At 37.8% G+C, this 12902-nt stretch overlaps 1 protein-coding gene across 3 annotated transcripts in view; it reads left to right on the top strand.

The window, feature by feature from the left end:
• Positions 1–1418: 1418 nt before the first annotated feature.
• Positions 1419–12902, top strand: part of LOC106090588 (protein split ends) — a 327322-nt gene continuing 315838 nt past the window's right edge. For all 3 annotated transcript variants that reach the window (XM_059365849.1, XM_059365852.1, XM_059365847.1), the window contains exon 1: positions 1419–1665. The gene's annotated coding sequence lies outside the window, so the exon portion shown is untranslated. The remainder of the gene's footprint in view (positions 1666–12902) is intronic.

Here is a 12902-nt window from a genome sequence, read left to right as displayed (position 1 = left end):
TTCATAAAAAATTTGTCCCAGGAGAAATTTTTAAAAAATTTTTGTCTTAGAAAAAATGTTATTAAATTTTTGTCTTGATAGAAAATTTCTTTAAAATTTTGCCTTTAGAGAAAATTTGTTTGAAATTTTGCATTTAAAAAACATTTTTCTGAAATTTTGTTTTTTAGAGAAAATTTCATTACACATTATTTTTAGAGAAAACTTCGTTCAAATTTTGTCTTAAGAAACAATTTTGAGTAAATTATCATGCATTTTGCCTTTGGAGAAGGTTTTTTGAGATGTTTTCTTAGAAAAATAGGCTTTAGTGAAAACAACTGAAAAAAAAAATCAAGGACATTGTGGAGGCCTCCGGCATGTCCACCTATGTCGCTGAACGCCCGGTTTCAAATCCTGGCGAGACCATGAAAAAAAATTCCAGCGGTGGTTTTCCTCCCTAATGCTGGCAACATTTGTGAGATTCTATGCCATGTAAAAATCTTTCTTCAAAGAGGTGTCGCACTGCGGCACACCATTCGGACTCAACTACAAAAAGGAGGCCTCTTATCATTGAGCTTTAACTTGAATCGGACTGCAGACATTGATATGTGAGAAGTTTGCCCCTGTTCCGTAGTGGAAAGTTCAGAGAAAAATTTCCATTTTTGAAAAAAAAAATTCAAGCACCCTTATAAGTTGACCCCCTAGTCAATTTCTTGCCATCGAAAATCGCGAGATCGGAATTAACTTTTGTGTGTGATGATTTAATGAGATTTTTACAGAAAAAATGTGAAGATTTGTTTTCTAAAATTTGACGATTTTTAACAAAAACACACTTGACACACTTGGTGCATACTTTTGCGACGTCAGTGTAGCTTTGCTGATCAATAATTTTGTGAGACTTCTCTCCTATCAATAGTACTACCATATTCATATTACGCTTAAAGATGGGGGAACTACTTTTTTTAGCCTAGCGCAGACGGCGTGCCGCTGAGCGACATCTCATTGTAGAGAAGTTTCGCCATTATCACATATATTTTTAACGACTCCTCGGGATTCGAACTCAGGACAAGATATATTCAGCGCTATTGTGCCCTCAAAATATTTTTTATAGTTTGTGTAAAGTGTATGTCCTATACGAGTTGCCAATTTCTGCATTAACTACGTCTCTATTATGGAACTGATAAATTTTGTTTCCCTCTGATTTTCCTCAACTGAGCAATTAAACTAAGTTAGCTTTACGCATAAGAAAATGTATCAATTTATTTCTTAATTATTGTTTTTTTTTGTCTCTCGATTAGTTTTTTTTTAAGACAAATTTTCTCTTTTTCTTTTTCAGCTCGTCATTTTGGCAAACAGGATTAAGGTGACCACTTCCTAAACCCTTTTTACAGAACGCGGTCGCGAAGCGTAAACGTAACGTGGTATCGTAGAACGTTATACGGTCGATATTGTAAAGAGTCGAAAAACGATCTCTCGGTCGGTCTGCCTATTCGTTGCTGTCGGTTAAGCTTCTATTGAGGCGACACAACACCGCGTCACAACAAAGTCAAATATTTTAAAGCGTATGCGAATTTGGCGCGTTTAATTGTCGTTGTGAAATGTTAGCAAAAGTAATTCAATAGAAATAAAAATGTGTTTTCTTGCAAATAATTCAAAAGGTGTAGCAAAACACAAAGCAAAGTGAATAAAGTAAGTATCATCGAACTACAATACATCTACCCATATGTTGTTGTTTTTTTGTATTATTTTTGTGATTTTTCTTAAACACATCCCAATACAAATGCCCCGATTTTGAACACTTGAGGCATTAATAGCTAGGCAAGGAGGTAGGGTAGGTTAGGCGTTGCATGGGTAGGTAGGTAGATAGGTAATTTGCTTTATTCGATTGCGAAACAAAAACCAAGAAAAAATCAATAAAATAAATACTAAATGCAATGTTTAGTTTAATGAAACAAATACAGTGACTGACTGAGTGAGTGAGTGCATAGAAAAAACGAATTATAGTGGAAAAATACTGCAGAGTGCGGCCCAGAAAAATCGCCTAACGTATGAACGTATCTTCTAGTCAAACACCAGCAGAGGCCTGAGTACAATGAAAAAACAAACACTAAAGCACCATACATATTTAGAAATTACACGGAGAAAAAGAACAGACTTCAAGAAACCCTTTAATAACAGCAGCTATGACTCGTTCAATGGATGGGCTTTCCTTTGAAGAGTTTGAGTATAAGTGCGCGCGGTCTACACGATAAGGAATAAAATGAAACTTTTTGTTTTTACACAGGGCCAGAGATGTTTTGTGATGGTTATCTAGGCAATCGAGCCAACAAGCGAACAGAGGAGCCAACCGTCAGTTAATGTTGAACAATCAACAACGAATAAGATACCAAAAAAAAAGAAGCAACCAAGCAATCGCAACAACAACAATATGGGGAAAATGGCACAACTAAACAAACAACAGCAGCAGCGCCAACAGTTTCAAGTGAAATAATAACACATAAACCCCCCACCAAAACAAATACTCTCATACACACACACGTATACAGGCGAGCGCGCTAAAGCAAGTCCACATATCACAGCAGTGAGTATTGCGCGTTCTGCTGCCAACTGAACACTGAACATAACAATGACAAACAGAAGAAAAAACAAACTACACTGGGGAAAACATAGAGCCAGTTTTTTTTTTTTTTATTGTTGATACATGTGAAGCCAATAAGAAGGAATACACACACACACATATACCAAACCTGTATACACCTTGGGCAAAACAAAGATGATTTGGTTTTTTTCTTGATCGGCTTCTTGGATTGTATGCATCACCAACGCGTCGTCAGAGTCAGCTTCATCATTATCGTCTGTAGTTTGCGTGTGTGTGTTGTGTTTAAGGGGAGCTTCGTGGGTTCTTTTCATATTTCGTTTATGCTATGCGAGGGGGTTGACAACACAATTGAAGGATTTCTTTAAATGGAAGTCGAACAACATGAACTAAAAAAAAATACTAAAAACCAACAAACACACCAACAGACAAGACTTTGAACTAACTAACAAAGATGATGAACGCTGTCGCTGCTATCTCATCTAGCTTTGTTGTTTTGTGAAACGAATCTTCGACCGAGCCATCGAGAATGAGAGCTGGCTGTTTGACATCTCCCCCATAAAGTGAGCACATGAACAGTGTTGCCAATTATGCTGTTGTGCGAATTCAGCTTTCGCCCAGAGATTATATTGAAGTATAAAGAATATATACTCTCATATCACAATGAGTGCGCTATTTGAATAGAGTTTTTCTAACTACCTACCATTTTTTGGCTCAGATCAAACGTCGAGCTGCTTAGCGTAGCCATCCCAAGTTGAGACGAAAATCGACTTTTCGACTTTATCCAAAATAACAAAAGTCGATTTTTCATTTATTTGACTTATTTTGCAAAAAGTCGACTCATCGACTTTACCAGAGTCCGAGTTGCAGTTGAACAAATTTGCCTCCACTTCAACTTCCAGTAGGAAAGTAGGCTAGATAGACCACTCTTTGCGAACTAGCAGGAGGGAAATAAGGGAAGATGCTAGAAGGTCGTTTAGATCGGCCCATTTAATTGCTTATTAATGATGGGTCATGAAGGGTCTATCTAGAATCATTAAGACGAAAATTGACGACAATATCATTGGAACCGAGTTGATTGATGCCCATTTCGTGAGTATTTAATTACTTTGGCAATTAATTGAAGTGAAATTTTTACTAGCGCAGCGACATGTCGCTGCTATTTTGCTTAGTACCACTCGTTTGACAGTTGTTCATTCGTAAAGTCGAAGTCAGTACTAGGCTTAAACGCAGTATGCACCTCTGGGGAAATTTTCGTTACTTAAGAAAGGCATTAACACATCCTTCACGAAATTTTCGTTACCGGTACCGTTTCCGAAAACTTCGCTTGCAGGTACGCAGCTCCATGCGACATGAAATAAAGTTATTTACAGCACGTATGCACTTCATTAGCCAAGTATGATTAAAATTCGGCCAAAGTATGTAATGCGTCAGGGTAAAAAAAAAAAATTTGAGATCATGGTCTTCTCTGGTCAATATAAGCCTTCTGTTAGCCTGAAGTCGGGGGATCGTACCGGTCGAAGTCTAGGTTCGCTCTGGCCATCTAAACTAAGCTATATCAACACCCCAAAATCCTAAGTCAGAGTCTGGAACGGAACGCACGTGCTCGGCAAGCTAGCCTGTTCGGGAGATATGGGCGGGGATCTTGTTCCATTTCATGACTAAACCCATTACAAAAAAAATTCACGTGCGATTTAAATGCCCTTAAAACTCCATTTATTTCCTTCCTGTGACACTATCCAGAGCATAGGTGTCAAGCTCTGGGCCTCTCTACCCACCCATCCTTACTGGTTTTTCAAAACGTTTTTCCAAAATTTTAGAAAAACCCCTAAAACAAGCCTTTACCTTAGATACCTGGTTCACATTAGAAAAAAATTATTCCATTTTTAGTTATTTTTATTACAACCAAAAATTCAAAATGTCTAGGAAACCATTTTCTTTTTTTTTTTTTTTTTTTTTTTTTTTTTTTTTTTTTTTTTTAGGTTATATATATACAAAAAAAAAAACAACAAAGATTAGATTTAAAGGGGCGGAGCCATATTACTTAAATATATGTGTAATTTAAATTGAATTAAATTTAAAAATGGAGAATTCAGACCATAAAGAGATTTCAAAGGGGGTGGGGGGAGTCTGATACAACTATTTAATCAGAATGGCCCCCTTTAGAAATTCCTTTATACATATACTACGCAAAATACTTAACTTTTATCATGTATCAAAAAAAAATTTAACAATAGAAAAAAAAGGACTGTTTTGCTTGCTTTTGTCTAAAGACTTACGGTTTCACTTTTGTTTTTGCAACTGCTGACGATCTTCCAACGATGCATGAAGGCCTCCTTGCGGTGTTCGAAGTCTGGTCACACAAAAATTATAATGGCTGGATAATATGGTTTAGATAAGGGGGTTATGATACATGTTAAGAGTTAGTAATTTCCTTCTCTTATTTTACAAAAAAATGATTTTTAGGGATTTTAGAAGTTATCTTAAAGGTATTGTAGGTTAGGTTATAGATAGTATAATTAATAAAAAAAAATAGAAAAAAATAAAAAAAATCAAGTTAGGTTAGGTAATATTACGGAAATTTAAAGTTAAATTAATATTTAAGGGTTTTTTTTTTTTTTCTTATAAATTTGGGTTTAAAGGAAGTATAGTTGTAGGTATTTTTAGGTATTAATTAGTTCAATTGCTGCGACCTTCATTAATTTGCAAATCCTATTTATGTTATGCCAGCTTTCACTTGTTACATACGCTGCGGAAATCAAAATCGGCATATGTGGCCCGTCAATAACAGGGGAACCCGTCTCTCGAGTAACCCAAAAGCCCACGTGTCTGGCTTTATGGGTTTCACAGGCCTATACTCGAGAGAGGTTATGTATGACCAGTATGCCCTAAAAAAAAACCAATTACGGAATTAGATCCTGGGCAAATCCACATAAAAAAAATCTATCCAAAATTACCTGGGTATTTTAAATTCAGGAATTTAATAAAAATCAAAAATTCGTTTGTTCCAATTTAGACAGAATTTCATTCAAATTGAAACAAAAAAAAAAATACGGAAGTAAAAAGGTGTCTTTGCACACAAACAACTTCGCTTAATCGTTCACACGATTTAAATTTGGCCGTATATATAAAAAAAACACTGTACCCTTTAAGGTCTTTCCTTTTTTTTTTTTCTGAGTCTCACTTTTTTCGCTTTGATGTCTTGTTGCGGAGGATTACAAATTAAAAAGAACTTGTCTTTCACATTTCGACTATCACCAAGGCTCGATGTGAAGACAGAATCAAAAAAAAAAATTCTTTAAACAAGAAGATAGAAAAAGATAACTGGTTATTTCGCATTCGTCTCAAGAGCCCAAGAATGAAAACTATTGCTTAGAGCAATAAAAAGAAAAGAGAGCAAAAAAAAAAAAATTATCATCACCAAAAGCTCTAGCCATCCATCAATCATTGCCCAATCATAGATCGCTTTTGTTGTAAATACCAACTCGAAAGTAAATAGAAACAGACTGGAAAAGAGAGCCACTAACGTCATCCTCTTGTCATTTCCATAGCATCGACAGTCCTCGTGCTTAATCATAGATTGCTGTTGTTATAAACAGAATATCAGATAGACTAAAAAAAAACATCATACGGACTGTACAAACCCAATTAATGTGTCAAGGCCAGTGATGGCAAATTAAATCATTCGTATAAAAATAATTATTCTGTGAACAATGATGATAAAAAAAATATGTACCATTACAACACAGATTTTGTTCCGATTGATGATAAAGAGAGAACAAAAGCTGAAGTCAAGCCTTAATATCTTTAGCATGGAATTTTCCCAAAGGTCTTCCTGACATATCCTCAAGATCATAATAACAAGATCCATGCTTCGCTGAAACTCTAGCCTTCTCAAATTGATTTGCAAGTTTGCTATTAAAATGGTCTGCAGCCTTCGACTGCGCAAAATTTCTTCGAAAAACGATTTGACCTATATCAAAGTTAACAGCTCGTGATCTCAAGTTATAAGTTTTAACATTTCTCTCATATGCCTTCCTAATATTGTCTTGTACCTTTTTCCTTATCAAATCCGTCTTCTCATCAGGTTTTAAGTCAGCTGTATGGTCATCTAAAAGATTTAATTGGCGAAGGAGGCTATACGATTTTCCATTGGTCATCATGTTCTGGCCAAATACTGTAAAATAGGGAGAGAATCCAGTGCTAGTATGAATGGAGCTTCTCAGAGCACAACTAATAGAGGACAATTTCACATCCCAGTCCCTCTGACTGGGGTTGACGTAGGCACGTATTGCCGCCAAGACTGACCTATTGACTCTCTCACTAGCGTTTGCTTGCGGAGAGTAAATGGCTGTCAAGTTATGAGACACTCCATAGCTATCTAGAAATGATCTAAACAAATTCGATTTAAACTGCACCCCATTATCCGTCGTTATGCATTCTGGAACCCCAAAAATATGAAAAATGCGTTTCTCTAGGAATTCAACGATGACATTAGCAGTAAACTTTCTAATGGGTTCCAAAAAGTGAAACTTGGACAAATGATCCAGAACGACGATTATACCAATAAGCCCTGTCGATGATCTTGGGTACGGACCCAACAAGTCTAGATACAACTTTTGGAATACTCTAGTGGAAATGTTCTGCTGACCCATCGGTGGTCTCAAAATCCTGTTGGTAGACTTAGTCTGCTTGCACACTTCGCATGCCGAAACATACTCGGAAATCTGTTTCGCCATCTTAGGCCAGAAAAAGAAAGTTTTCAAACGCCCTAGGGTCTTACCCAACCCTCCATGTGCCGAAAGCGGGTGGTCGTGTGCTCGCTCGATGAGATCATGAGTTAAAGACTGTGGAACCCAAAGTTTCCAAGATAGTTGTTCCTGCACGGCATCACCTGTGGCATGTTCTACCCTCTTATAAATGAACCCATCTTGTATCCTAATATCAGGAAGGTGCTTAATGTTAGAACTTAATCTCTCCTGAAGGTCCAAGTAATCGGGAGACTTGAACTCCTCTGATCCTAAATCAATCTCGACCGAACTATCTAATTCCTCTATAAACAATCCGTCAATAGCTAAATGGCCTATCTCATCATTATTTTCCGAATACATGCGGGATAAGGAATCTGGCACAACGTTTTGGCTGCCCTTTCGGTGTCTTATGGTGAAATTGAAACCTTGCAGTTTCAACGCCCATCGTGCAAGACGTCCATGCAAGTCTGTCTGGCCCATCAGCCATTTTAACGAGGCATGATCCGTTATGACCTCGAATTGGTGGCCCTCCACATAAGCACGAAACTTTTTGATGGCCATGACGGCCGCCAAACATTCTTGCTCAGAAACAGAATAATTCCTCTGCGGTGTCGTCATCTTATGGCTCATGTAAGCAATAGGGACCTCCTCACCATCGTCATCCCTCTGAGCCAAAACCGCCCCAATACCATATTGACTCGCATCACACTGTATTGAAAATGGCCTAGCAAAATCCGGGTTGTGTAACACCGGAGCCGAACAGAGAATCTCCTTCAAATTAGTAAAAGCTTGAACTGCCTCCTCAGACCATAAAAATTTCTTGCCCTTTTGAAGCATATCGGTAATTGGTGAACTAATCGAAGCGAAATCACGAACAAATCGTCTATACCAACCACAAACGCCTAAAAATCTCCTTAGCTGACGAACGGATGTTGGCAAGGGAAAATCTCGAATGGCTTGCACCTTCTCCGGATCAGTCTTAATAGTACCATAACCAATTATATGTCCCAAATACTTCACATGTCTAAGCATGAACCGACTTTTCTCCACATTAATTGTCAAGTTTGCCTTTCTCATGCATAAAGCTATCTCTTGCAGTAGTAGAATGTGCTCCTCAAATGTCTCAGTAATTAGAAGCAAATCATCTAAATAGATGAATACTTTGGTCCTCAAATTCGCCGGAATAACTCGGTCCATGAGTCGGGACATCGTCTGTGGGGCGTTACACAAACCAAACGGCATGGTAACGAACTGGTACAATGGACGGCCGGGTACAGTGAAAGCGGTCTTCTCCTTTGACTTTTCATCTAATGGAATTTGCCAGAAGGCGTCCTTCAGGTCAAGACTCGTAATAAATCTTGCCTTTGGGAGCCTACTTAAAATTCCATCGATTAAAGGCAAAGGATAAGCGTCTTTCACCGTAACACTGTTCAACTTCCGTGCGTCCAGACACAGTCGTACCTTCCCAGGTTTGTGTACCAGCGCCACCGGCGATGACCATGGACTTTGCGACTCTTCAATCACGCCTAACTCGAGCATGCGGTCAATCTCTGAGAAAAGCATTTGTTCTACAGCGGGCGAAACCGCAAAATGCCTCTGCTTAATCGGTTTACTTTCACCAGTATCTATGGTATGGGTAACTAAAGACGTCCGTCCTAGCCCTTCCTTGCTGTATGAAGGAAATGCGCTAATTGCAGCATTAAGAACATTCTGCTGATCTTTGTCAAGGTTATGTGTATCCTCATTCATCCCAATCTCGTCTACTCCCAATGCCGAAGTCATAGACCTGTTCTCTGAAAATAAGTCATTGGCTAAACCAAATTCTCTAACAAAATCAACTCCTAAATAAACATTTTGTGTCAAATTAGGAATTATTAAAAACGTAATGTCTCTAGTTTGTCCCCGAAATGAGACTGATGTCGTTACACAACCTACAGCAAGGTGTGGTTTCCCATCCGCGGTCTGCAGTTTTATATTGAATCTATTCCAAGGATATTCGTTCTGGTCCAAGAATTGTTTCGCGTAATCGGAAGCGAAGCAAGAAGTCGTAGCTCCTGTGTCTATCAATCCTACTACTTCTTTCCGAAAAATTTTCACTGTCGCATATGGTCTTAAATCAGATTTGACCATACCAGATACAATAGCAGAACAAAATTTCCTACGACAAGACAAAACATTCCGCCAAAAGGACCTCAACCTACTCGTTGACCTTTTCATCCTCCTAACCGGAGTGGGTACTAGAATTTCCTCATGGAAGATCCTCGCTCTTGCCTCTTTGTATTCCTTGAGTCGTATATGATACGGCTTTACATGTCTGGGGAAGTCGTCATAGGTGGTTGCTACTCTCGTATCTGTATTGTCAGAAGGGTCAGTTTGACATTCTATGGATTTCAAAATTGTGTTGCTTTGGACTGAACATATCTGTTCGTCCGATTTCCATGGTAGTTTTTTGGATGTTTGTTACATTTTGAACAGTTCGGTTTATATACGTTCGGAGTTCCGCAACCGTAGCAAAACACTTTTCTGTCACCTAAGCAGTCTTCAAACTTGTGGCCTGGCTCCAAACAATTCCAACAAGTAACCTCAATTATCTCGTCGATTTCTACCGTCTCGTCCTCAATAACTTCCTCAATTTCAATTTCTGACACATTTCTACGTGGAACAAATGCTCTATTGTTTCTATACTTATTTAGTTCCTCGTTTAATATCTCGTGTTTCCTCACATATTCTCTCAAATCAGAAATAGAATGTATCGGAAAGTGTAATAGTTCCTTCCGCACTTCGGGCCTAAGGTTTCGTCTTAGTATCTCTACTAATTCGTGTTCTTCTGGAGGATATTGCAATCTATCAGAGATCTGTAGAATAGCGTCATAAAAGGAATCGAATCGCTCACCTATTTCTTGTTTCCTACACCTGATCTGTTCCTTCAAGTCAAAATCTGTCCGACGATCACGAAATTGGTTTCTCAACTCGCGACATAAGGAAACCCAATCAATGCGGTTCACAGTTCTGTGATATCGCCAGAACCAATCCGTTGCCTTTCCAGAAAAAAGTAAATCTATGTGTCGGCAAAGTGTGTCAAAGTCACCACGTAAATTCTGGACAGTAAGAGCCTGAACCCTGTAAATAAAATTATCCACAGATAATCCGGTTTCCTCTTCACCCGTAAATTTCAATCTCCAGCCAGAAATAATATTCGATACTTTATCGGTGGTCAAATCAATGAAACGATCCTGCCTGTTCTGACCCACATGTCGTCTATTAGGAGCATTTACTCCAACATCAGGATTCGCGAAACTAAGTCTCGTGTGGTTGCCTTGATTCAAACTCATGGAAGACAGTTGGTTCCTAATCGCGTCATTAATCAAATTTTGTAGAAAACTGTCACTCAGGTTCTGTTGCTCCAGTGGTCGCTGTTGACTATTAGTATTTGGAATAGGGTGTAATGAATTCAAAAACTGATCGGATGCTCTTGGAACACTACCAAAATAATTCCCAAAGCCTGGAGTCCTTGACAAATTCCTCCTAGCCGGTTTCCTGTTTGGTTTCGGAACAGTCGAAGCCGTGGCTCTAGCGTCAGGCCTACTAGAAATATTAGTGTTCCGTGGATCTGTCGGCAGAAACTCTAAATCATTAGGAGCCTGTGAAATATCTAAAAGTTGGTCCAAGGATCTAGCACCTCCTTCTATCGAATGTCTGGGTAAATTCCTATTCAAAGCTGAATCAGCCAAGTTCTTCCTAGGTGGTTTCTTCTTTTGATTAACGGTCTTAGGGATCGCCCCCAAATCAGTCCTAGCCGAAGCCTGTCTATCTGTCGTCTGATCTGCCGTACTTGACAAAATGTCATAGGGCACTAGACGGTTCGTCCTGCATAGCTTAGCACAGATAGGACATTCCTGAGTCTCGTTTAATATGCGAACAATGCATTCCTTATGAAAAACGTGTTTACACGGCGTACAAACTATCACATCGTCTAACTCAAATGGTTTATCACAAATTATACACTGTGTGGGTTTGTTATTTGACACAAGGCCGGGAATATTCTCATTGCTGTGAATGAGTGACATTGCTAAAAAAGTTTTGTTTTAAATACAATATATTACGGTGAATCGTGGTCATCTTTGGTAAAGGTTTGCTTCTAATAGAAAAAATATATAAACAGACTTTCACATCTAAGGTCCAATTTTTGCAAAGAAACAAAAAAAAATGTTTACGATCGGTCATTCGGTTTACCAATCAAAATTACTAATAGAAAAAGAAATAATCTAAAAGCCGTAAAAAAAAATTGGAACTTAGAATTCGAAAGCTGATTATGTCACAGGAAAATAAAACTTTGTGTCGTGTATACAATTACAGAAAAATGGCTAAAAATTAAAATTTAAATTGTGGACAATTCGAGCAGAATCCTTTGCTTCGCAGTTGTAATTCCTATCAATTCTCCTTCTAAATTTTTGGTCATAGTACCTGAAAAGTATTCGCACCTCAGGATAAAAATTTATGCAACAGTCACTTAAACAAAAATGAATGAATATATAGAAAACTTCCAATGGATTTTGCATGACGAGACATCTGTACAAAATAATTCCTGTTGTAATTTCCCATTATTACATTCTTGATCCTATGATCAAAACTATGACAAACACTGTATAACTGTTACTAAATTGATATCCAGAATGGAAAAAAAAATGTATATAGATGTTAAATACGAGGTACCCAAAAACTTAAGGTCTTGTACTTAGATGAAGATAGTACTAAATTTTGGTTAAAAATTAATCTAACTTTTACTCCTCAGTTTTCGGGCCCCACGTTGGGCGCCATTCTTGTAATGCGTCAGGGTAAAAAAAAAAAATTTGAGATCATGGTCTTCTCTGGTCAATATAAGCCTTCTGTTAGCCTGAAGTCGGGGGATCGTACCGGTCGAAGTCTAGGTTCGCTCTGGCCATCTAAACTAAGCTATATCAACACCCCAAAATCCTAAGTCAGAGTCTGGAACGGAACGCACGTGCTCGGCAAGCTAGCCTGTTCGGGAGATATGGGCGGGGATCTTGTTCCATTTCATGACTAAACCCATTACAAAAAAAATTCACGTGCGATTTAAATGCCCTTAAAACTCCATTTATTTCCTTCCTGTGACACTATCCAGAGCATAGGTGTCAAGCTCTGGGCCTCTCTACCCACCCATCCTTACTGGTTTTTCAAAACGTTTTTCCAAAATTTTAGAAAAACCCCTAAAACAAGCCTTTACCTTAGATACCTGGTTCACATTAGAAAAAAATTATTCCATTTTTAGTTATTTTTATTACAACCAAAAATTCAAAATGTCTAGGAAACCATTTTCTTTTTTTTTTTTTTTTTTTTTTTTTTTTTTTTTTTTTTTTTTTAGGTTATATATATACAAAAAAAAAAACAACAAAGATTAGATTTAAAGGGGCGGAGCCATATTACTTAAATATATGTGTAATTTAAATTGAATTAAATTTAAAAATGGAGAATTCAGACCATAAAGAGATTTCAAAGGGGGTGGGGGGAGTCTGATACAACTATTTAATCAGAATGGCCCCCTTTAGAAATTCCTTTAT

Source organism: Stomoxys calcitrans, chromosome 3 (assembly GCF_963082655.1).
Source record: "Stomoxys calcitrans chromosome 3, idStoCalc2.1, whole genome shotgun sequence".
NCBI classification, from domain to species: Eukaryota; Metazoa; Arthropoda; class Insecta; order Diptera; family Muscidae; genus Stomoxys; species Stomoxys calcitrans.
Note: the sequence above shows the minus strand (reverse complement) of the source record. Positions and strands in the feature narration are given on the sequence as shown.